This window comes from Micromys minutus (assembly GCF_963924665.1).
Source record: "Micromys minutus genome assembly, chromosome: 14".
NCBI classification, from domain to species: domain Eukaryota; kingdom Metazoa; phylum Chordata; class Mammalia; order Rodentia; family Muridae; genus Micromys; species Micromys minutus.
Window position 1 is genome coordinate 13,448,898 of NC_137983.1, and position 25,979 is coordinate 13,474,876.

At 41.4% G+C, this 25,979-nt stretch overlaps 1 protein-coding gene across 1 annotated transcript in view; it reads left to right on the top strand.

Moving 5' to 3' along the window:
* Positions 1-25,979, top strand: part of GALNTL6 (polypeptide N-acetylgalactosaminyltransferase like 6) — a gene marked incomplete at both ends in the record, with an annotated part of 1,121,308 nt that overhangs the window by 961,117 nt on the left and 134,212 nt on the right. The window lies entirely within an intron of this gene.

The following is a 25,979-nucleotide window of genomic DNA, read 5'->3' on the forward strand; positions in this document are numbered from 1 at the left end:
GACGAGTGTGAAGTAGGACCCGGATCTTGAGCCTCTAACCTATCCCCTGTTTCAAGCTGTCTATTGTTTTTCCATTGAAAGCCAGTGTCCCCAAATAAGTGCTTCCATGACTTAAAATTAGAGAATTTCATTGAAAGGCAAACCCAATGAAAATAATCCAAACATGTCTCCTAATTTAAGTGCTTGTAAGACAGTAAGACATGAACTTACAATAATTCATTGACTAATTTCTACAAAGCTAATGTCTGTTGTTATTGTTGTTGTTGCTGATTCTGGAAGTGAGAATTGTACATTTCAAGGGGAAAAAAAAGGTGAAAGAAGGCTCAGTTAGCCAAGTAGCAGGATCAATGATTGTGGACAGCAATGTGGTCCCAAGAGTTAGCATGGAGACTGCCCAGTGTGTATTACAGCTACTCCATCTATATCCTTAAAGCACAGTAAAATCTTTATTTTAAAACTCTGGTGTTATTGTTTAGTACGCATCAAATATCTGTGATCAGAGCTTTGCCCACTCTGTGCAAATCCATTTAAGATGCATTAAAATCAATACTGCTTTTTCCATCAACAATAGACAGTATAAAGAATTGCAGTGGGGAAGTTACCAAGTTCTAACATACCTTTGGTCACACTAACCATTTGATTACTAACAAGCACTTAGTAGTTTCCCAGAAAACCGTTTCCTCCAGCCCTGGGTAAGGGACGGGCATTTAAGACGTTACTCACTAGCTAAAGCAGGAGAATCTCATCTCTCTCGTCCAATGGAGCACAGTCATGGACTATGGGGCGCTTCTAGACTTAGAATTTCAACCTCTCAAATGTCTGGAACGTGGTTGAAAAGAACGAACGAAAGATCTTTATAGTTCTCTCATGTGCCCTGACCAATGTTTGAGAATATTCAGAACTGCTATAAAAATGTCTAGGGATCTATTTGAAGGACTTCCTCACATATTAGAAGCAGACCCAACTGAGAAGAGTTTCTCAGTTATCCCTGAAGGTCGTCATTGAAAGGCTTTGCCAAAGGCACTGAAAGTGGGAGAAATGGTGAGTTGGAACACAAGTTAACAAGCTTGACTTAAACCCTTTCTCACTTGTGCGCATGTGCAGTTCAGAGCATGTCATAAGCAACCAATAAACACAATCTCTATTTATCATTTTTTAATTTGATAAGTAAAAAATAAGCTATAAATGAAAGTTAAATTTTTTTAATTTTTTTTTTTTTTGTTTTACAAAAAATGTGGGAAAAAGGGTATGACTTAGGATTTATGTTGAAGGAAACACCATGACCAAAAGCAACTTGGGGAGGAAAGGATTTATTTCATTTTACAGCTTGTAGTCCATCATGGAGGCAACTCAGGGCAAGAACTGAAGGCAGGAACTTGGAGACAGGAAGAGATGCCCAGGTCATGGAGGATGCTGCTGTGTTGAATAGTTTTATATCAATTTGACACAAGCTATAAATACCTGAAAAGAGGAAACCTCAGTTGAGAAAATGCCTCCATAAAGCCAGGCTGTAGGCAAGCTTGTGGAATAGCCCACCCCACTGTAAGTGGAGCCACCATTGGCTGGGTTTTATGAAAATCAGACAGAACAATCCATGAGGAGCAAACCATTAAGCAACATTCCTGCATGGTTTCTACATTAGCTCCTGCCTCCAGGTTCCTGTTGTGTTTGAGTTCCTACCATGACTTGCCTCAGTGATCAGTGGTGATTACAGAAGTATAAACCAAATAAACCCTTTTCTCCCCAGTTTGCTTTGGACCATGGCATTGCATAACAGCAACAGAAACTCTAAGATGGTTAGCTCTCCACTGTGGGAGCCTGCTTTATTATAGCATGGAAGACCACCTGCCCAGGCGTGGCACCACCTACAGGGAGTTTGGCCCTTCCACATTAGTCACTGATCAAGAAATGCCCTACACACTTACCTACAGGCCAGTCCTATAAAAGAATTTTCTTGATTAAGATTTTTTTCTTTCTACATGACCTTACAGTGTGTCAAATTGACATTAAAAAGTAGCCCACAGAATATGCATACAGAAGAGCCCAAAACACCATAGAAGTTTTCTTGGATGTCAGCTAACAGCAAGGTTCCACAGTGCAATTGCTACAGTTCAGGTCACCATGTCTGAAGGGCTGGAATTCATTCCTAGGATGGTGTTCCAAATCCTGTAATAGTGACTCACTGTGTTGACCTTTTACATCACTTCCACCGTGACAGCAAAATGAGGTCCTGCTTTCAGAAACAATGGAAGCAGGCTTCTGCCAAAGGGCACGCTAAAACTGGAAATTGTAAACTGACAGCAGAATTTCTTGCCAGGACGACCCTGGCTGTGGCCATCACAATATAAAGCACTTTGCTTAACCCTGGCTCCGACAGGATCGGTAACTTTCAGAATGAGATTACCACTGGTTCCTATCAACCACTTAGGTGGCAGCTGTCCTGTTAGAAATTGCCAGGTCTATTGAATATTACCGTCTTTCTGTGTTAAGTCTCTTTGATGCCTGGAAATGCAGACACTTTAGCCCTTTGTAATAAATGTAACTTCCAGGAGGTGTCCACTTTGATCTTAAAAACTGCATTTGCCTTCCTAATAACAAAAGAATGGCTACCCAAGCCCTCTGAGCAGCATATCAGCAATCCCATTATCACAGCGGTCACCAGAATGTGCTCATAAACAGACACGCTTTAGGCTAAGACTTGCTTCTCTAGATGTGAGGCAGTAACACACACAGGATGAATGCTGACTATCTACACATCTCCCAGAGGCTTTCAAGTTTCAAGAGGCGCCTGAGATGTGTTGCTTTCTGTGGGAAAATAGGGATGGAATGCTGGAAAGGTGTGCAGAAAGGAACTTAAATGAGGAATATGGAAATTTGTTGTAAGCTGCATGACCTTTCACACCGTAGGCATGCAAAAATTATCTTCCCGTAGCAAGCCAATCAAAAATCCTAAAGGGGTTGAGTATATGTTTGCCCATTTAGTCTGCCATTTTTTGAGTTGTCTGTTGGCTGGCACTGTGTTTTTCAACTTGAAAATCATGTCTTGAGTAGGACCTGATCAGCATTTAATCACTAAAGAAACAAACTGCGTTGAACTAAAATTTTAGAACACTGTGCCAATGTATACAAACATATTATTTCTCAGACATTTTGTTTCCGTTAAAATGTGCATATGATCCTGAGGTGTGACATAAATACCATTTCTTAAAACAAACTACGAAGCCCAAAGAATTCCACATCCTCAAACTTCCCACACTGGGAAACGTGATCTCCACAAGAAAGAAATGGTTCTTCATGCTTCACTTGGAATGCCAAGGAAACATTTACTTCATTTACTTGTTTTTGAAAAATAAAATTCTACTAAATATGTTCTCATAAGAGAAAAATGTAATACTTATAGTTCCTGTTACTATCATTCAGTCAGAATTTGAATAGATTGGACTGGATTGGGATGGGGTGGGATGAGATGGAATGAGTTGGGGTAGGATGGGGTAGGATGGGTTGAGATGGGTTGGGGTGGGGTGGGGTAGGATGGGTTGGGATGGGTTGGGGTAGGGTGGGGTGGGATGAATTGGATGCATCCCAGGAACACTTCTGGTCTGTGATTAACGGACACACAATCTTGGCTCTTTCTGGAAACTTACGTAATGGAGTGGAATGCTTTTAGAGCCTTCTTGTTATCTTGTGCCTTTTGAATCCCCTCATTCCTGGTTAATCTTGAATGCAGAGCACTTAGGAAACTAATCTTTTTCTGTGTGACAAAATGTAATGTGCCCTATGGCCTTTAAAGGGAACGTTGTTCATTTACTGTCTGGCTACTAACTTACTTCTTCAACCTTATGTTAGCATCTAAACATTTAGATAGAAGCAGAAGAAATTGTCTCGACCCACTTCCTTGTCAAGCAATCACTAGATAATACCCCAGATAGTTTCCTGCCTCTGCTTGAACTCATCAAGAAAGTAAATTTGCTGCTTCAAAAGGCAATCCATTCCAACAGACTTATTGACTGAAGCCTTTTCCTTTGTATTAAGAAAATTCTGTCTCCTTGATCTCAAATTATCCTATTTGAGATGTAAAGGATATCCAGTCCCATTTCGGCAACAGCTGGTAACTGCGCCTGAAAGCCCCTATAGTGCTTCTTTTCTTTTCTAGGCTAAATACTTTCTCTTCTGCTACTACGTCCAGAATCTTACACACACGCATACACACCCAGCACATAGCACACACACATGCATATAATACATGTGTAAGGGTAGATACACCAAGAAAGGAAAATTATCTACAACAAATGTTATGTATTCTCTCTTAGTCCATTAGAGCATCACTTGGAAGTCAGTTGTTTTTTTTTTTTTTTTTGTTTTTTTTTTTTTCATATAAGTCCATAGACTGGGCTAGAAAGGCCTAGCTCTTGCTGTGACGTACTACCAACCATGACAAGTTTGGCACTTCAAAAACTATAGATTCCCTACAGGTCGAAAAGCTATGAGTAGAATCTTCATGGGCTGCTTCTGCAGTTAAGGTTAGGAAGTACAGCCCATGCTCGAATTGATTAAATACAACCTCTGTCGAAGGGAGCTGCTTTACCTCTTCACCAAAAAGGATGATGCTTCTAGAAATGTACTCACGGTATCTGCCTCTGTTCCTCTGAAGAAGAAACTATAAAACTTGATAACATTCTTTGAAGTATGAGATCAGGCTACATAGCCCAGACCAGCCTGTAACCCAGCACTTGAGATGCTGGCAGATGAACAAAGATTGAGATTTGAAGACCAACCTTAGCTCCATAGTGAGATTCTCTTTTCAAAAAGATACTATGAGTAAGTATTGATATAAATACCATGTGACCTGACTGCCAGGGCTTATCAGGAAACCCCTAAATATTTTGTTTTGATAGATATTGTATAAAAAATTATATTTGGTTTTATAAAACATTAAATGTATAGTTTTGGAAGAATGTGGTAGTTATCGTTTCTATTGCTGTGGTAAACACTATGAACAAAAACAACTTGGAGAAGAACCGGTTTGTTTCATCTTACAACAGTTCCATCACATTCCATCACTAAGGGAAGACAAGGCAGGAAACTGGAGGCAAGAAATGAAGCAGAAGCCATGGAGGAATGCTGCCTACTGGCTCCCTCCTAGTGCCTGGTTTGGCCTATTTTCTTGTACAACTTAGAACTACCTGTCCAGGAACGGCAGTGGCCACAGTTGGATGGACCCTTCTACATCCATCATCAGTCAAGACTATACCTCCATGGCCATAGGCTTATGTGCAGCTCAGGGTGGTGGGGATATTTTCTCTTTTCTGGTTCCTCTTCTTAGATGTCTCTAGATTGTGAGAGATGAAAAAAAGAAATAGAAAAAAAAAGGACAGCACAAAGAGAATCAGGAAAAAATGTACAAATCATAAATTCATCAAGCTAGGAGAACCCTTAGATCATTCAACCTCTCATTTTTATAGACAACCATAAAGAGTACAGAGGCTGTGTGACATATTTGGTGCTATGAGTAGTAAATTCAACTGCTATCTCTGGAGTCTCAGGTTGTAACTCACCATTTCAGGTTCTACTTTCTTTTCCGCCATAGAGGGGGAGAGGAAATAACATCTATTGCCTCCAGGAACTGGGCTAGAAAATTTACATTCATTGCTAAATCACTTAGTCCTCATTTCAAGCCCAAGAAATAATTCACCCTGTGCACATTTGTAGATGATATAGCTGGAGCATAGCAAGCAAATACAGCAAAGCGGAATGAGAATAGAGTCAGCAATTCCTCCTATTTCTTAGGAGTGTCTGCCTTCCTCTCTACTTGGAGAAGATGAATTCTCCAGTGTTTAAAGAGTAATCATGTGGAAGTAGAAAAAAAAGTTTCAGCACAGTATCTCCCTCCACACAGCACTCCTGTCAGTGGACAGTACCGTGCATATGACATCTCTGACCATCAGAAAGAGCTGTTTCAAGGCCTGTTTGGAACATTGAGTTAGACAATCATTCCAGGACTACAGCTTAGAGATGGACGGTTCCTTTTCCACTGTGTCCATTGTAGGGTGGAAATAATGCTTGGATTCAGCCAGCCCTGTGCTCACAAGGCCATGAGCCAGCTAACCTAGATGGTCTCTGTCTCCATCTCCTTGGTGGGCAAGAAGCTTCCTTTTATTCATAAAAAGAAAAGAACAACAAATTCAGGCTCCACTTACTTGGTGTTCAGGATGATACACCAGCCTTCATCAGGATAGTTTTGACTTCAGAAGGTGATGTTGATAATTGCAACACTCCACCCCAAGGGTGGAGCTACTTTAGCTTATTTAGAATTTGAAAATAATTTCTTTTACTCTAAACATTCTGCGTGAGTCTTGACCCAATATTAATTACTGTGAATTAATCAAAATCAGCAAAGCATGAAATTGTCCCTTTCCAATGGCAACTCAGTCTGGAAAAAAAAAATGCTAAATTTTATGTAAAATGTTAACTTGGAAGTATGGCTTTGGGGTGTTCTCCCTCACCTCTGCATTGGATTGGACACCGATAATCTGTCTTGTTATCTGTCTGGCTCACATTGAGCCATCTCAAATCTTGGAGTTTGAGAAAGGAAGAAAACTTTCTTCATATACTACTTCTCAGGTTAAAACACATGAATTACACTGTGAAGTCATATAGTTGTTTCCCATCTTGCACCCTTTTCTTCAAAAAATAAAATAAAATAAATACATCTAAACTACCTTGGGTTTTGTTTCTTTGGCTTCAAAATTCTGTTTCATTAAGGTTTAGAAACTTTTTAGTGTGTGTGTGTGTGTGTGTGTGTGTGTGTCTGTCAGATGTGATATTTATGAATGTGTGTGTGTCTGCATGTGTGTGTGTGTCCTGTGAGTGGTATGTATGTATATGGTGTGTGTGTGTGTGTGTGTGTGTGTGTGTGTGTCTGTCTGTCTGTCTATCTGTCTGGTATGTATGATATATATGATTAGGTGTGTGTGTGTATGTCTGCATGTGTGCATGTATGTGTGCTGTGAGTGGTATGTATGTATGTGGTATGTGTATGTGTGTGTATGTGTCTATGTGTGTTTGTGGTTTTGTTTACCATCTTGTTGCTGTGATAGACACTGTGATCTAAAACAACCTTAGAATGAAAGGGTTTATTTCATCTTATACTTGGACTCTCAGTCCATCATTGAGGGAAATCAGAGTAGACACTCAAACAGGATCAGAGGTGGGAGACAAGAGGAAAGCTGCTCACTGGTTTTCTCCCCCTAGCTTCTGCCAGTAACCTTGTTATATAGCTCAAACCCATGTACCTGTGAATGGCACTGCTGGGCCTTCCTACATCAATCACAATTAAGAAAACGTTCTATAAACTTCCCAAAAGCCAGTGTGGTCCGGATAATCCCCTAACTGAGATTACTCCAGATAATTCTGCCATGTATAAAGTTGACAGGCAATGCTAAACAGAAGAGAAGACGAAAGGGACATAAACATGTATTGCTATGGCACTGTGAGGAGACAGAGGGTAACTCATGGGGCTTGGTTCATCTCCTTCCACCATGTAGTTTCTGAAGGCAGAACATAGGTCATAAGACTTCCCAGGAATCACTTTTACCCTCTGACCCAACTTCCTCAGCTAATGTGTTCAAGTAACCTACTTCATTAAGTATGTGTATGACATCACATATGTATGTGTATGACATTACATACCACACAGTATGTAAAAGGGCTTGGCTGTATTAGCTACCTGATGTATATAAACTGACTTTACTTCTTTTTCCTGCTTTGGCAAAAGGAGAATTAAAACCAAAAAAAAAAAAAAAAAAAAAAAAAAAATGTGACTAACACTCTTACTGTGAGGCAGGAAACAAGAGTCAAATTCCTGTCTTCATTCACTCAGACTTCAAACCTCAAGCTTAATCAATGATCTCAGAGGAGTCCAATCAGTGGCTTCTTTCATTCATTCAGGCATTAAATGCTGGGGTTAATCAATAATTTTCTTTCCCTCTCCTTTGAAGAGAAATGTAGACGTGCATTAGGGAAAGCAGCTTTGCCAGTCAGTGTTAGATAGTGAATTCATAACCATACCAGCAGGGGCAGAGACAGACTGGCTCGTCCTCATACTGTGTTTTTACCAGAATGGCAGCCTACAGCTGATAAGTTGACAATGTCATCTTGAAGTTACTTCCTAATGACAGCAAGTGTCAATCATGCCACTTTCTGGTCTGCTTATAAGATCTTAGTTAATATTTAACAACCACAAAAAGACAAAACATTTAGGGAGACACACTGGCACATATCTAAATGGTGTCCTCATTCACAGAGGGTGAGAACAAAGAACCAGAAATGGCCCAAGAGCCTGAAACCTAACCAAAATACTGAATAATAAGAGTCTCCCTCAGAAACCCTGACGGAGAACCCACCAGAGATATTTTTTCTTCAATAAAAAGTAAAATGCTACCTCATTGGCAGAGCCAATCAAAAAAATGAATAGTTAATCGCCCAGCCCTCTTGAGAGATTCCTCCTTAACCATCAGCTTTGGGACCTTTTGACTGCTCTGGTCTCTATTCTTCCTGAGAATCACATCTGATCCTGATGGTTGATATTCATGAGAGAATTGTAAAAATCTCTCCTTCCTGCTGAGACCAGCTCTCCAAAAATGATGTTAGCATAACTCCCTCTTCCAAGACAAGCTAAGATTCCCACCTCCACTGGACACTTTCTCTAATATTCCCTTTCCAGTCGTACCAATCTAACACTGACAAAGTCAATTCCTAAGTTAGCATTTGGTGCAGGAGTTCATATGATCTCCTTTAGTTTGTCCTGTTCTATCAGTATGCCTGGGTTTCTAGGCTAACATCAGCTTTAAGATCTCCTCTCTTTAATTTCTAACTGTATGATTTCTGATTCGATTAATGTTTCTCTGCTATCTCTCTGTTAAGGGTTTGAATGGGTATATATTATGCTATTTTAAAAGAAAGTAAGAAATTAAGAGATTGCTTTTACTCCATGTATCAGACATTCAGGACCATAGTCCCAGTCCTCCAAAAAAAAAAAAAAAAAAAAAGAAAGAAAGAAAGAAAACATTTTCATCCCTACCCAAGCATCCCCATGGTTTTTATCCTAACTGTAACAAATTTGTCCTTTGATGGCACCTCCTTGGACCTTAGACTTCTCTGAGTCTTCATCTGGCTTTAGTGTTTTCTCATCCCTCCACAGGAAGAGATGATCTGTACTCTGCATCCCAAGAAGCTTTCTAATAATGTGACAAAAGTACCTGAGTTAATCATTTTAAAAGGTAGAAAGTTTTATTCTGACTCACAGTTTTAATGGTGTCAATCCATGTTCACTTGGTGCTACCATTTCTGAACTTATGATGACACAGTGCACCTGGACAAGAATATTGACAGATATTGACAGCCTCTTCACCTGATGGCAGCTGAGACTACATGGTACTTATAGTTGCCTAAAGGACCTACCCTCAGTGATACAATTGCCTTTTTCTAGGATCAAATCTACCAAGTTTTATTATTCCTCAACAGCATGAAACTGAGGACCAAATCTTTAACCGCTAGGCTTTTAGGGTACATTCCAAATCCAAACAATGACATCAAACAGCCCCTGAACAGAGTTAACTAGGCAGTCACTTACCTCCAGGACAGTCCAACATCTAATAGAGATACAGCAATGACTCCCCATGTATGAAATTATCAGAGTTCACAAATTGGTTTGGAAACTGCTTTGTTGTCTTGTGCTCTGTTTCTTTCAGACGTTACCTGTGTTTCTGTGTGTCTGCTTCAACTTCACCACTGGGGTGACAGAAGGCCCCTCTGGAAGGTAACACACAGAGGCACTAGGTTATGTTTCTTCCCTTTGTCGTCCCGGGCTCATGGGACACTGCCACACCTCTCAGGGCAGGCAAAATGCAGCCTAAGGTAGGAGTCTCAGACCGTGTTTCTCTGGGGGGGGGGGGGGACGGAGGCTGCAGTTCTCAGACTCCTGGGCACCCAGATGCTGTTGGGAGCCTAGAAGAGTTGAGAACAGGCCAGAGGCCTGCAATGAGCCTGGGGTGGGGCAAATGTGGCTTAGCTCAGGGTAAGTGCCAGGAGTGTGGAGAGCCTTCTGCTGTGGAAGGGGAAGAAAAGGTGGAGAGAGGGGACAGAGGAAAGGGAGAGAGGGGGAACAGAGGGATCACGATAGAGCTCGGGAAAGATGAGCTGGATCCAGGTGGACGTAATTGGTGTTAAGTAGCTATAAACATGCTAAGGATTTTATAGGTCTTTTATCTCATATGAAAGGACAGTTTGTATCTTTGTCTATTTGGTGTAATCTTATTGTGTAGAGGGCTTATGGAGTAAGACTTGGATATATAAACCCGTATGAAAAGCTATCGGACCTTAGAGTCATGTTTGTACTGGGCGGGGCGGTAATTCCACCAGGGACAGAGACAGTCATGCAAACAGAGTGAGATTGTGGGGGCAGCTTGGACCGAGTGACAGAGTCCCTGCACGGGCTCCATGCTAGAAGTGGCGCCCATGGAGTGAGACTGCGGGGCCGATAAAGAGATAAACCAGATTCATTTTAATATTTACTGCAGCATTAAGTACAGCTCCGAATGAGTAAGGCCTTCCCCACTGAGGTTCTTGATGAGAGAGTCAGTCCTTGCTTGTCCAAACTGCTTTTCTCATGGCAGAAAAAGATCCATATGTCTTACTCAGGATGAACCAAAGATTAAGTACCTGATGCAGGAAGGGGTGCCTGGGAAGGGAAGTTCATTGGCTATACCCTCAGAGTCTTTCTAGATATCTCATTAGTATGGGGAACTCTAGGCTCTGTGCTATATGACCCTCTTAGTGGGGTATCATGGCCACATGGTCCAGCACAGGAATCTGGTCAGGTGTTAGTGAGCTCCTGATGTTCCCAATTAAGAGTTCAGGGATCTGAACTTACACTACTATCTTACCAGGCCTTCTGTCTGGTGGCGCAGTCCAGTGCCCCACAACTCTTCCATTTGCTGTTTATAAAAGGGAGGTGTCATGGGAATGGCTGTCTCCTGTGCTACTTTCAGCTAAAATTTTGAGTGTGGAAAGGTGTAAGCATAAAATAAAGAACAGCGGAAGCCAGGGGGTAATGGGGGAGGTGGGGGGAGGGAAGGAATTACCTGCTTTGCTTTACTTTGCTTCACAAACTGGTGTCCTGAGTTGGAAGCAATATTGAGATATGTGTGTGTGTGTATGTGTGTGTGTGTGTGTGTGTGTTATGTGTGGTATATGTGAAAGTGTGTGTGTGTGTGTGTGTGTGTGTGTGTGTGTGTGATATGTGTGGTATATGTGAAAGTGTGTGTGTGTGTGTGTGTGTGTGTGTGATATGTGTGGTATATGTGAAAGTGTGTGTGTGTGTGTGTGTGTGTGATATGTGTGGTATATGTGAAAGTGTGTGTGTGTGTGTGTGTGTGATATGTGATATGTGTGGTATATGTGAAAGTGTGTGTGTGCCCCCTCCCCACACACACCTTTTTTTTCCCAGAGGCTATTGGCCACTAGCCTGAAGGGAGAAAGAGAGCAGAGGCAGAAAAAAAAAAAAATTCTCAGGTATGTTTTAAACTTTTAGGCCCACGGTCTTAGTAGTTGGTGGGGTTGTCCCAGCACCAGAAAATGAGGAATAGATTCCGCACTCAGGAACCTGCAAGTGGGGAGAGAAACAGGTTGTTGATTAACTATACTTATCCATTTGACCTGTGAGGGGTTGATCCAAGTGAATTTCCTGGAGCCTCTGTGAATCATTTTATAAAAGATAAATTGTGAATATGTTAGTGTTACCACTGTTTAATTTTAAAGCTCTGAACTTTGAAGTTTCAATACAACAGCAGCAAAGCACAAGGAAGTCTGAAGCACTTTTTCTCCCTCCACTGTGCCTTAATTCACCTTCCTATGACCTTCCAAGTTTCTTCATGTCTTGCAACCTCAACTCATTTACCAACCTCAGCACACTTTCCTAGACCCTCACTTTCTTCAAAGTTTTTGTATCCTTGGACCTTTCATAAACTCCAAACTTTACCCCTTTCCTTAAACTTTACACGTTTTCTACCTAATTATTTACCAAGAGACACAGGAGGTTGATCACTGGGAGGAGTCATTGTAATGCAAACACTTCTGCAGTGAAGAATCACCAGCTTTTTTAAGTGAAGAGGACCAGTCAGAATTAACCTAATATAATCAAAGATGTTGAATTATTATTATTATTATTTTTACTATTATTACTCTTTGCACATGCTAGACAGGCTCTGCACCTTGGTTAGCCCTTAGTTTTGCGTTTGGCTTTGAGACACCTATGAAGCTCAGGCTGGAACTCTTGAACCTCAAATCTCCTGGGTGCCTCTATTTCTTCACCCAGCCTCTCATAAAATACTTTGTAAAGAAAGCTCATGTGTATGAAGAATAACAGAAAGAAAAATACGAAGCCTGGCTCTGACTCCACTATGGTATCTTCTGAGGTGATTAGCATTCACCGGGATCCCTCTTGGCTGCAAGTAAGACTGAACTCAGAGACAAAGGCATATTCATGGCTGTAAAAAAAAAAAAAATACTTCAGAAAGGAGACACTCTCTATTTCCTCTTTAGCAGTTAGAGCCAAAATATAATTGATTGTTAAAGTGGCAGTGCACACCTCTTAGGGCAAATAGAGATGAATGAGGAAGAGAGCTGCACTATTGCCTTAACTGGGATGTTAATGTGCAGTTTCTATTGTTTATGTCTCCAATTATGTGCTTGGATCTAGGAGATTTATGTACAAAGAATCACTGGCTTGGCCAAAACCATGGTCCCTTCCATCAAGGGACTGAGCTATGGCTATGATACCAAAGCATGTGGACAAGAGTGTCCGCCTTACATCATATTTTGTTTATTTATTTACACCAGTGTCTCTTGGGATTGGTCTATACAGGAGTAGGTTTGAGGGGAAAAAAACTTGTGGTTGTGCGTCTTGGAGTACCATCAACACTAAACAAAATGAACAGCAGGGGAAGGTGGTGTGATTCCAGCACTGGGAGAAGGCATCCTGCTAACTTGACAATGGAGATGGGTCCCCAGCTGCAAGCTCCTGATTCAGAAGTGGTCCTTGAGAGCATCTCAAATCTTCCTCTTCTTCGATGCCTCCTTCTCCCAGCAATGGGAACTGTAATGAAAGAAAGCAATCCTTCCTGGCTCTGCTTATAGAATTTAGACAAACCGAGCCGGGAGATTCAGGAAGCCAGCATCAGCCGTACCAGGACAATTGGTTAGAAAACGTACCTACAGCCCTTCAGATATGGTATATAGTAGAGATAAATTTAAAAAATTGGAAAGGAAATATTGAGAGTGACTAACAATATCAAAAGCCAAAGGAGGAAGCAGGCCTGGAAGCCAAGTACAGCAGCCTGAACCTGAACAGGAAACAGGAAGCAGGAAGTTATGACTGACAAGAGAGAATTGTGCTGCTTTTCAGAATGCCAACATAACACCAAGGAAATTTTTTCCTCTCCACCCCATATCCTGTCTTTAAACAGTTCTACCAGAAAATATGTTAGGGAGACTTCAGGCTTGCTGAGTGTTTCTCCACTGCTTCATGGAACTCTAAAAATTAAATTTAATGTTTGTAGTAAGAGAAACTGCCCCATGGAAAATAATTCTAATATATATATATATATACTGGGCTTAAGAACAGAGTTATAAATCAAATAGCAAAGAACAACTTCCTTTGTCTCTATCACTGGACCCTATCGAGCCCCAGGGAACTGTTTTCAAGCCAAGCAGCAAGCTTGCTCCAAACATCCAGGACCCAGGCAGGAGTGCAAATGAAGACCCAGGTGGCCCATGCTTACAAACGTGGATCTTATAAATCAAGCCAGCAAACTACTGACTACTGAACTTGGTTCAGTAGCTTCCTATCTTGATAAATGTCCTTGTATAGCAACCTAAAGGACCAAATTCGCAGATAGGATCTTTCTTTTCACTTTGTACCTGCTCACAGCAAGGGGTGATGTGGTGAGGTGGGTAGAGGGCTCACTGTCCTCCTCAGGCATGTCCTGCCTCTACCTCCGCAGCATAAGAGGACACAGAGGCACAGATGTCCCTACTCTCTAAAAAAGGAAAAGAAAAATCCACCCTTCTGGTCAGTCTTCAAACCTGAGGGTATAAATTTCGAGCCACAAGAACCCCACCCCTTCCTCCCCTTCTTCCCCTAAGAAAAAGAAGCAAAAAAAAAAAAAAAAAAAAAAAAGCCCTAACCTCAGAAGCAGGCTCAAAGCCATGTCTTTATTCAAGAAATCACACAGTGTGAAGAAACAAGTTTACAAGGTGTGTGTAGCCTTAATAGGACAGAAGGCTTTAGAAGCCCAAGACCACTCACTGGGAGATCATCCCTGGGAGTCAGATCAGCATCTCTCCCAGACCTGAAGTCCCCTAGGGGGGGCAATCCCCACACCATCATGGGACCACATTCTGTGCAACTATGTGACCTTTGTACCAATTCTTCAGAGTTTAGCACCTATGTCTGAGATGTCTTAGCTCATAAAGAAGATATTGCCTATCTGATTCTTTACAGAAAGGATGCCATATAATTCCCATAGCAAAATATGTAGCTCAGGGCTCGCAAGATGACTAGGCAGTTAAGGTGAGCCTTGGCTGTTTTTCTAGAGGACTTGGTTCAATTCTCAAAACCCATATGGCAGCTCATACAACCATATGTAACTAAAGTCACAGTGAATCTTCCAGCCTCCTCCTCTGGCACCAATTATGAACGTGGTGCACAGACATACATACATACATACAGAAAATACATACATATGTATAGTTTAACATATATATAATAAAAATGGTAACAAAGCTTAAAAATAAGTTACTATGAATTAAGTTGTTGGTCTCATTGGGGGTAGAAGTTGGGGTGTGTGTGTGTGTGTGTGTGTGTGTGTGTGTGTGTTTGTGTATGTGTGTGTGTGTGTGTGTGTTTCATTTTATTTCATTTTCAAATCTTTCTGCACTAACCAAATGACTGCTGAGATTATAGGTGTGAACCACTATCCCTGATTAAGATGGAATATTTTATGTCTTGTTTTGTTTTGTTTTAAGAATTTAAACTAATCTCTGTATATCCTACCATTAAAACCAAAACAAAAAATAAAAAATAAAAAAACATGGAAGTCATCCTTTGGTGTTGTCAGAAATTAGTTCCAGCTTCTCACACCATGCACACACACTACAATCTGCAAACATTCAAATATTATATATATATATATATATATATATATATATATATATATATATGTATATATGTATATAATGAGACATTCACACATCCTCCTGTGTCCTGTAAACCACCTCTAGACTACATATCACACCTAATGCTATTTTAATAAGGCTGTGTGAATAATAGTTACACTATTTTTATTTAAGTAATGATATAAGAACAAAGTCAGCACACGTTCAGTTACAACTTTTCATAAACAGTTGAAATCTGTGCTGGCTGGTTGAATTCTTACATATAGGACTCAGAGTTTCAGAGGGATACATACATGTCCATTGTAAGACTGAACTCAGTGCTAGTGCGATTCCTTTTCTAAATTGTCATGCTTATATTGATTTCATTTGACTCAACAGCATCACACGTCAATACTGGGATCACAGAGGTGGGAGGGATCATCTGTATGGTCATCTCTCTCTACTACCCTCATCTGGACGCAATTTGGATGTAGCAGGTCTTCTCAAAAAGGCTATTGTCCTCGCCGGACTTCTTGCTGTGGTGCTGATGGTTTCTTAGCCTGCATGGCCGCCTCAGCTCTCACCCTGCTCAGCTTAAGCTCTTCTTACATACTAGTCTGGGAAAGCCAGTCTTTTGTTCTTGACGGTTCCTAGCTTTGCTTAGTTCAGCCCCAAGTCAGGATCTTAATGCTTTCATACCACATCACAGCTACCTCTCTCTGCTCACTCCAGCATGCAAGAACACCACACACAGTCACTGGGGCCTCCGGAGGCCTTATCTCAGGACCCAGTCTCTCAATAAGCTAACCATCCTTTGCATCCTAACAAGCCGACTCTGCTAGTACAGAACATGTTACTTAGAGGTATGACCTAATCATAGACTCCAGCCAGAAAATGGGAATGCCCCCTTTGTTCTTGAATCTTAAAACTGGTCTAGAGCTTTACCCTCCCTAGCATACCTCACTCCCTAACTTTTATCGGAGCAAAGTTATACGTCTCCAAACCTGATCCATTGGGAGCAATGAACCCTTTCTCTATTGCAACAAACCATTACCCTCACAAATGAAAACTGTGCTCAAAGCTGTTTGTTTTGAAAGCCAAGGACTGAAATCCCATTTCCTGCTTTGGATGGTAGCTGCCTTGCATCTCTCTAAAGCATCAGATGCCCGAGTGTCCAAAGAGAGGAAGCCCCATGCAAGAAGAATGAAACAGAAGAAAAGTCTTGCCAATAATAATTCCTGCAAGGCATTATATACCATACAAAGTTCTTTATCTATAAAACCTTTTAATTGGCACATACTTATTATACATACATACGGGACACAATGTAGTTGATCATAGCCACCCAATATTTAGAACAGGCGTAAGCCTAACAGACATTTAAAATAACCTGTTGAAAAAAAACATCATAGAATGAGTGAAGGTCTTTGCAGGAGTGAAGTCGGAGCAGGAAGTCTGGAGAAGGCCCAGAATGCCTGTCAGACCTCACAGCAGAAGGGTGGACCAGCTCCTGCATTTCTTTCCTAACGCTGTCATGCAAGGTAGCCCAACTAGAGACTAACTCAGGGGAAGTGGATTGCCAGCAAATCACAAACGTTGGTGGCTGTGAAGTCAAAAATCAGGTGTCAACAAAGCCACGCTGTGCTGCTGTGGTTAGGAGGAATCTGTTCAAGCCTCTCTCCTACCTTCTCACAGCTTGGCACATCTTTGTCTTGTGGATACATGGTTTTGGTTTCCGCTCAGTTTTACCCAGTGCCTCCTTCCATTATCCCCACTCTACATGTGCATGGACAGAACCTAAGAGAGAAAAGCAGTAAGAGAAGAGAGATGGGCTCCTGACTGCATAAATGCAACTTAGAAGCTGAACATAGACGTAACAGAGGAAGGGACCCAGAACTCAGAGACACCAAGGGGCTTGATGTCACTTTCTAACGACAAAAAATATTTGTTTGTTTTTTTGTTTATCTGGTTTTGTTCTGTCTTTCTTTACTTTAAAAAGAAATAGGCTCTCCTATGGCCCAGCCTGGCCTCAAATTATACACATAGCCAAGGATGTCCTAACTCTTGTTCTCCTCAATCTGTCTAGTAATGACATTACTGGTGTGTGCACCACCAACCACCCTGTTGCCCAGTTTTGACCAGCAATAAGGGGGGGAGTAAAATTATTTACTAAAAGATAGATCCAGGTATGGGATCTAGAATCCTCACCAGACAAGATTCTTCTTGCCTCTAAAAATGAGAAGACACATCAAAGACGTTCAAACGTTTCTTTAAGCACATGCTGTGACTTTAATTTTTGACTTTAGCACAGCAGATTTCTGCTAGATGACTTTTCAAACACTAAAAAGTAACAGGTGTCTCTGTAAGTCACAGATCTCGATTTGCCAGGTATCAAAGATTTTAATTAGGATATTTCCTGCAAATGGCTTCTTCACTCCCCATACCTATAATTTATCCTGATCTGATGAACACTTTTATTCTAGTTTTATTTGAGAATTTCCCTGGAAGCTATGGACAATTAAATCATTTGGGAAGCTACATTACAGAGATCTAATTCTGCCGAGAGTTCAGGAACCAGGAACTAACCTATAATTCTGCCTGGCTGATGTAACTCTGTGAAGAAAGCATTTCCATAAGCACTTTTTTCTAGAATGTACACATACAACATAAACACATCAAGTGAATTCTCAGGAAAACCAGAGTCTCAACTAGATCTACATTATAGCACAGATAATTTTACCTAATTAACATAATATAGTGAACAAAACAAGTAACAAAAATCAATTAAGATTAAAGCACTTGGATGGCCAAAATATTTGAAAATGAATTTCTTCTACAAGCTGATTTTTTCTGGTTTTGGACTTAAAAGACACACCAGAGGTAAAGGAACCCATACGCTCACCAGAGCCAAACTCCCGTATTGAGATAACATGGGTTTGTACCCTGTAGACTGAATCTTTAGAATGACTATTTTCAGTATAGAATTGTATATATCTAACTCAGAACCGGCTGCCTGTTGCTGGAAGGGAGGCTAAACTAGGCCAAGACGCAGTTTGTGAAAGCTTTTGTTTGTGTTCTACCGCCACCTGCTGGAAGCTGAGGGGAATCGTTTTAACGGACACAGTTAATGAACACTGAAACCCTAGCTGGGTGACAGGGTGGCTTCCAGAGTCCCTGAACCGAGGAAAGATGAACTGAATCCTTATTGTAAAACCACCAAACAACCTCTCTGCCGCATTGGTACAGACAGTAGTGACGAAAATTCCTCACAGTTTCTCTCATAGAGCTCTCTTGAAGTAACTGAAGCATAGCCCTCCATGACAAATGATATGGGGACAAAGAAAAAACATACTAGATCATGGGGCAGTGAATAGCTCATGACCTGAATGTGAGAAGCAGCCGCAGCAACAACAACATCTTCAAAATACTCACGCCTGGGTCTGTTTAATGCTGACCTAATGGACATGCGCTGAGCAATCTGAGAGGCTGATGGAGAATCCAAACCTGGATATAAGAAGCACAAAGTCTTACTTCAGCCTCAGCTTGGTCTGTCTGGTGGCACGCTGCCAGTGTGATTCATCTTAGGTTGTGTGTGTGTGTGTGTGTGTGTGTGAGAGAGAGAGAGAGAGAGAGAGAGAGAGAGAGAGAGAGAGAGAGAGAGAGAGAGAGTCCTAACCTCCAAGTCAGTGAATATACACGAAGGGGAAAAATGTTGAAAAGTAAGAAAAAAACAAGAAAAGTTTCCAGAACTTTGTTACAGACTTTGATCATTACTCCAAAATATGAATATTCAAGCCCAAATCTCCATGGAGATTACATTTGGACATGTAACCTTCAGAGGCAACTAAATCATAGATTGGTGCTCCCATGAGAAGTGAGCACCTCAAGAAAGGGATGAAGACTTGAGACGTTTCTCTCAAGGGTGTACTGTGACCAGTGCAAGAACCCTCCCAAACCTTCCTACCCGGAAGTCTTATCTCAGACCTCAAGCCTCCAAGATGGCAGGGAGCGCATTTTCTGTGAACACAATACCAAGGCACAGAGTTGATAAAGCATCCAGAACGGAAGTTAGGCCCTCAACCTGTGTCCTCTGAGGTACCAGGATGCTAAACAGAGACAGAGTGTATGCTATACCACCTGTTACCACTCAATTTACTACTAGTATTTGAAAATATACCTAATTAAATCCTCCCAATGTGCTGAGGGTGCTTACAGGCCTACCACATTCGGGATATGTTATTCCTTCTGCCAGATCAACCCCTAATCTGGTGGCCTTTGTCTGTGGTAAAGTTGGAATCACCACCATTCTTTCTCCGTGATACAAAGTTCTGTGACTGTTTGGGCTCAAAATTCTCTCTCACTAAACTTCCAGTTTCCTGAGGAGTACTTACCTTGGCCAAGTTCCTAGTAAATTGGATTCTGGTAGTGTGTAATGCACACATGGAACTTAGAGGGCCTAAAAAGAAACTGGCCCGGAGGAGCATTCAGTATTGAAAAGGGAAAGAGCCTCACCTCTGGGACCCTAGTCTGAGGTCTTGGAAACCTATTGGACCACTTCCTTCTCTATTCCCACTGCTCCTGTTTAAGCTCAGACTGTGGGTTTCTCCTGAGCAGGAGAGAATATGGCTATTGTCTCATGTCAGACAGCTCCGTGTCCACAGAGAACTGGGCCAGTTTCATCTTCACAGAGAACAGTTGACATTTTCCCTGGACAGCAAGTGAAACACCTCAGAAAAAAACTTGACTTTGTCACAAAGTTGATCATGGCCACCCATGTCCTAATTACTCTAGCCAGGAAAGGAGCTGCGGTTGACAATTTCTTAGAACCACATAAAGAGAAAGTGTGCATGTATATTGTGCAACACGGGGAGAGGGGGGGGGTTGTAGTTTCTCTGAGTTGGTACGCTAACGAATGTCCATCACATCTGCTCACAAGACCAAGCCTGGAGCTGGGCATATGGATTCCAGTTTGTACACATTTTCAATACCTTTCATTTCTAAAATAAAATGCCCAATATCTCTTCTCAGTACTTTTGGAAACCATGTGTGGGCAGTTGGCAGGAAAACTGTAATACAGAAGAAATTGCGAGCATGTGTCATCCTGGAGACAGTGCTTTTGGCAGGTACCAGGAAGTTCAGGGGGTGAAAAGAGAGGTGAGAGAGCACCTCTTCTCATCAGACCACTCAGCTCTGGGGACAGGATATGGCTACTGGAGCAGATGGAGTCTACCCTGCCTCTGCTAATCCATCACTCCAAAGGAGGAGCCTTACCAGCCAATCCTTCCCCTTACAAGATCCCCACGCCCTGCACTTGAACCCCATCAAGGCCGATAGTAGAAAGTGGTCTCCCCATGTACCCACTATTAATTAATGATATTAGGTCACCATCCTTTCCTGTAGAAAACTGCTGAGCCTAACTCTAACACCAACCCCTCCCTGGAATAGCAGCTACTAATTATGATAAGGAAAGAGCTTGTCCCCTGCCTCTGATGTAGGACACCAAGAGAGGTTCTGTCCAGTGAAAACACACTGGATCACAGAAAATAAAACAAAAGAAAGAGAGAAAGAAAGAAAGAAGTAGAGAGAGAAAGAAAGAGAAAGAGAAAGAAAAAGTGAAAGAGAGAAAAAAGAAAGAAAGAAAGAGAGAAAGAAAGAAAGAAAAAGAGAGAGAGAGAAGGAGAAAGAGAGAAAGAGAAAGAAAGAAAGAGAGAGAGAAAGAAATAGAGAGAGAAAGAAAGAGAGAGAGAAAGAAAGAAAAAAGAAAGAAAGAGAGAGAGAAAGAGAGAAGGAAAGGAAGCAGGAGGGCTTGTCCTTCACTGTTTATTTCTCCAGTTTCTCTTTATTTGGTTTTGTTTTCATTTTGCAACAGTGGAAACTGAAACCATTGCATTTTCGCATGAAAAGGCCCAGCGTGTGTCCATATAGAAGACACAGCTCAGAGAGGTGGTGTCTGGACCTACCATGGAGTCATTTGAAGGGTGGAGTATGGATTAAATTGTCCGAGACAGTGAGATACAAATGGGCAAACCAAAGGCCGGGAAGATGGCTCAGTGGTTAAGAATGTTTGCTACTATCCAAAGAACCCAAAATAAGTTCCCTGAACCCTGTTGGATAGGGGTGAGATGTGGCTTACAACCCTCTTTAACTCCACCTCCAGGGGATCTAATCCCTTCTCCAGGATTCCAAGGACACCCAGAAACACATGGCATCCACTAACACACTCTAGGTTGCACACACACACACACACACACACACACACACACACACACACAAACACACATGTTCCTTCATGTAAATAAAAATAATAAGTCTTTTAAAGCAGAAAGAAGGTGGGCAAGTCAGAAAAGGAGCTATGGTTTGACTGCTTGTACTGTTTGACAGTACAAGGTTAGGAAGACTTCCCAAGGGCCAGTAGAAATGACAGTTGAGATCCAAGCCTACGACTGTATCTGAGTGATCCGTCTGACAAAGTAAGAAAAAAGAAAAGCTGTGCTGTCAGGTTGAAGCTGAGATCAGCCGAGCCAAGAGGCCAGCCAGCCAGAAAATATATGCGTCAACCCTTTCTCCATAGGATGAAGGAAGGGAGGGTCTGGCCATGTCCAATGACAGCAAAACCAAAAATCTCGAGAGAGCCACAAAGAGCACCAGCGAGGTAGAAATGGATTGTCTATTCTGAACCCTTAAAGTCCCTGCAACAAAGTCAAGGAGGAAGGGAATATGAGGAGAATGAACAGTTCTCCCCCATCTCCTGTGTGTTCCAGAATCACGAGACAGAACTGTGGAGAAAGAAGAGCAGAGCTTTCCACTGGGTGGAAATTAAAGTTTTGACTAGGACAAGCTCAAATCCACCCACAGCTAAGATCAGGAAGGTGTTAATGATGTCACCAAAGAGCAGGGAAGATAACTGAGTCCACACTGATAAACAGCCAGTGCTGGGTTTTCGACCACCATCATGTACTGTAAGCTATTCTGGGAAGGGTAGTGGAGGCCAAACTGAGAGAGGGGAGGGGATACTGTTCACTCTCACAATGATTTGTGATAGCAGCACACAGTGTGGCAGCAGAAGATTCCAGCTGGTTTTGACACTGGCTTTAGACCTTGAAGCACTATGAGACTTAAGAAAACAGAAAAGAGTGAAGCACCCGTTTCAGATCTAGAGTAACAGGAGCAGAGCCACAGAGACAGGTTCAGACCAGAGTAAATGACCTCATTCTAATAAAACCTTAGCTTGACAAGCCATTACAGATGGTACTAACATCAGAACTACAGTGTGGTGGGTTCTGTTCTTAATTAAAAGCAGAGAGGGCTTTGGGTAGCATTCTATCAGAAACATAATCCAGTTGATGGGATATACTAGCCAGAATTCTTGGAGAAGAAAGGAAGTGGATACATTTTATTGGTTAAATCATGAATATGCTGCAAGTGCTGAAAGGCATGGCTGTAGCTCTAGATGTGGGGAAAAAAATAAGAGCAGATAAAGAGATGCGTTAGAGGTTAAACCGGCAGGACACTGGGTAGTGTTGCATGTGGATGAGTACATGTGGTTCTGAAACCATAGCTGATGAGATGTCTACAAAATTCCCATCGTTTATTAAATAAGCTTAGAGAAGTCTTCGTATATGCCATATCCATTGCTATCCATTGCCTCAGAAATAGTGATGTCATTAATCGGCTGGCAGAAACAGTAACAGACAGTTATGCCTCCTATGCAGCCCTCCCCCCCCAAAAAAAACATGCTCTGCCATGAGCCCAGCGGGAGGTATACCACAGATCTCTGGCAAGTAGCTAGTTAACCCAGCTAACTCTTCTAAGGCTTTGTTTCCCCTTTAGATACCTCGATGGATGCCCTTGTGAGAAGTAGGGGAAACATCCTACACACTCTTCAAGACTAATACTTTGTGTGATGCTTTTGTCCAAAGTATGGTTTATTTTGTCATCTTATGCTTTTGGGAATGAATCCCAATTACTCTCGAAAAGCTTCCTGTGACTTCTGGCAGCTAGATCAAATTAGATACCGACCCAGACATCCTGAAGAGGAGAAAAATCAATGTAAATAAATGTAATTCCTAAATAAAATATGCTTTTACCTAATTGAAAAGCCATTACCAATTAGTCAAATACAACTTTAATCAGACATGAATGATTGAGGAATTCTATATTTAGAAGAACACGGGCTGGCATTTTAAACCCCTCGTGTCTTATGTCATTAGCCTTGGAAATCTTTTATCAGGTAACAGAGGTGTGCATTTTAATTCCCAGTATCAAACCAAGAATAAAATTATTTTAATTATGGTCAACTGGGTAAGGAACATTGTCGGTCTAATTGCTGAGCTGTAATTCTGTATTCTGTCCCTGGGAGACACACACCTGAGCCAAGTGCTTCAATAATTCATTAAAGCACTTCCCTGTGCTTCAATTATCAAATCATGTGGTTTGATTGCTTTACTTAGGAAAGTTACCCCTGTGAAAACGACTTTACCAATCAACAACACATGGGCGGGGAAAAAAAAAAAAAAAGACCTCAACCTACTAGGTCAGTTTTTTTTTTTTTTTTTTTTTTTTAATCTACACACTAAACGAAATAAGCAAATTGATAAGAAGAACCATAGCCTGACCCACTTGATTCAGAACCATAATGGTTCTAGGCTAGAAGTGTCTGTCTCCCTAACTCTGGCTTCTCCGGGAGCTCATTCTAAAGACTATACTAATGAGCCTTCCCTTTGTGGGGATCAAATGCCTGGCAAGAAGCAACTCAAGGGAATGGGGTTTTTCTTTGGCTTGCAGTTGAAGAAGAGAGGGAGAGCCCATCATGGCAGGGAACGCACGGCAGTAGAAGCAGGAAAGAGCTGCTCACATCTTATCCACATTTAGGAGAGACTGTGGGGCCAAGCTGTGCAACCTCAAAGATCCACTTTCTTCAGAGAGGCACACCTCCTACAGGTTCCACAACCTTCTCAAATCACAATACCATCTGGAAACTGAAGGTCTCAGCACATGAGCCTACAGGGGAACATTTCACATTCAAATTGCAAGAATCATTTCAATGTTATAGTTAGCTATTTTATTTAAACATTTTATTCCATATATTTATTCCACATCCCTTCCCCTCCCCAACTCCTTCCAGATTGTTCCCATTTCCCAATTTCATCTTCCTTTCTCAAAAATTAACTAACACAAAAAATATATAAAACAAAAAGCACACACCAAAAATATAAATTAATTAATTATTAATAATAATAAACTTAAAAAGGAAAGAAAGGAAAAAGGAGTCCATTTTATGTTGGCCAACTGCTCGTAGGCATGGCATAAGACCTGGTTGGTACCCAGTGACACTCCATTGGATCACACTGTTTCTTCTTACAACAGATTCTTGGTGAGAGATGTGACTTTGTGTCATCCTCCCCTTGTCACGGCTGAACCTATGCAGGCCCTGTGCATGCCGTCCCTGTCTCTGTGACTCCATATGTACAGAATCAGCATCCTAATATAGCTGGCAATTCTCTTTCCTTGGACTCGGCCTCCACCTCTGGCTCTTATAATCATTCTGGCTCCTCTTCCACACAGATTCCTAAGGTTTGAAGGGACGGGCCTGAGAAAGACGCTTTATAATATCAAAGTATGCATGGTCCAGGATCATTTTGTGATTTTTTTTCCCTGTGATGCTGAATGTGTTGTCTTGGATAAATGTAGCAGTTTGCCAGTTGACTTTTTTCTGATATATCATTTTCAACTTTAGTAATTCACAGTCATTTTCATATACTTACGTGGGAATACAAGGGAGTGGGGCTGGGGATGGGGACATCCTCTTGGAGATGGGAGGAGGAGTGGGATGAGACACTGTGGAAGGTCAGGCAGAGGACAGTGATGACTTAACTGTAAAAAAAAGCAATAAAACAAATAAATAAATGTTGTTTTGGTGGAAAATGAACTAAATATTAAAAGAAAAGAAATAAAACCCAACATTTTCAACTCAGTACCAGTTTTTCACACTGATGCCGATAGACAGAAACAGCACTCATTCATTGTGAAGCTTAAGTTCTCTTTCTTCTGCATTGTAGAGTTTCCATTTTTATCTGCTTCTGTTGTTCTTGACTTTTGAATTCTGTAATTTTTCTTTCACTTTTTTTTTCTTAACTTGGAGGCTGCTGGATCACTTAGGTTGGCTTATAAACTACATATACAAAGCAGTTCTTGAACTTGTAAGTCTCCTTCTGCCTCCTAAGCACTGAGATTACACATGCATCCCCAGTTTGTTATCCTGGAGTGGAAACCAAGACTCTGTGTGTGCTATACAAGCATTCTACCATCTGAACTGCACCCTTAGCCATAACGTTTCTTCCTGTTCTAATGTTCTTGCCTATTGTAAAGGGAATTTCGGGTGAAAATAATTAGATTAGCTACATCCAGATAATATAAGCCAGGAAATAATAATCTGTTAATGAAACCATTGATTTTGAGACTGCCTCCACCTGGATTACTGACTCACTATAGTAAGAAACTCAGCATATTTACCTTCTATAACCATTATCTGTGATGACACTGTTCTTGATATTGGGATGGATTGTAAGGGCTTACGATGATACACCTGTATTTGAGAATTAATGCTGTGTTGTTGATATAAAAGAACCCATATGTAATGGGAACTCAGTCTGGTAGATGTGTGCCAATGTTTGCACAACATGGAAGCAATTAGAACATCTGGGATGTTCAGAGGAAAAGGGAGCTCTATGGAAGCAGGTGGATGGTATCCAGGTCCTGAATGTTAC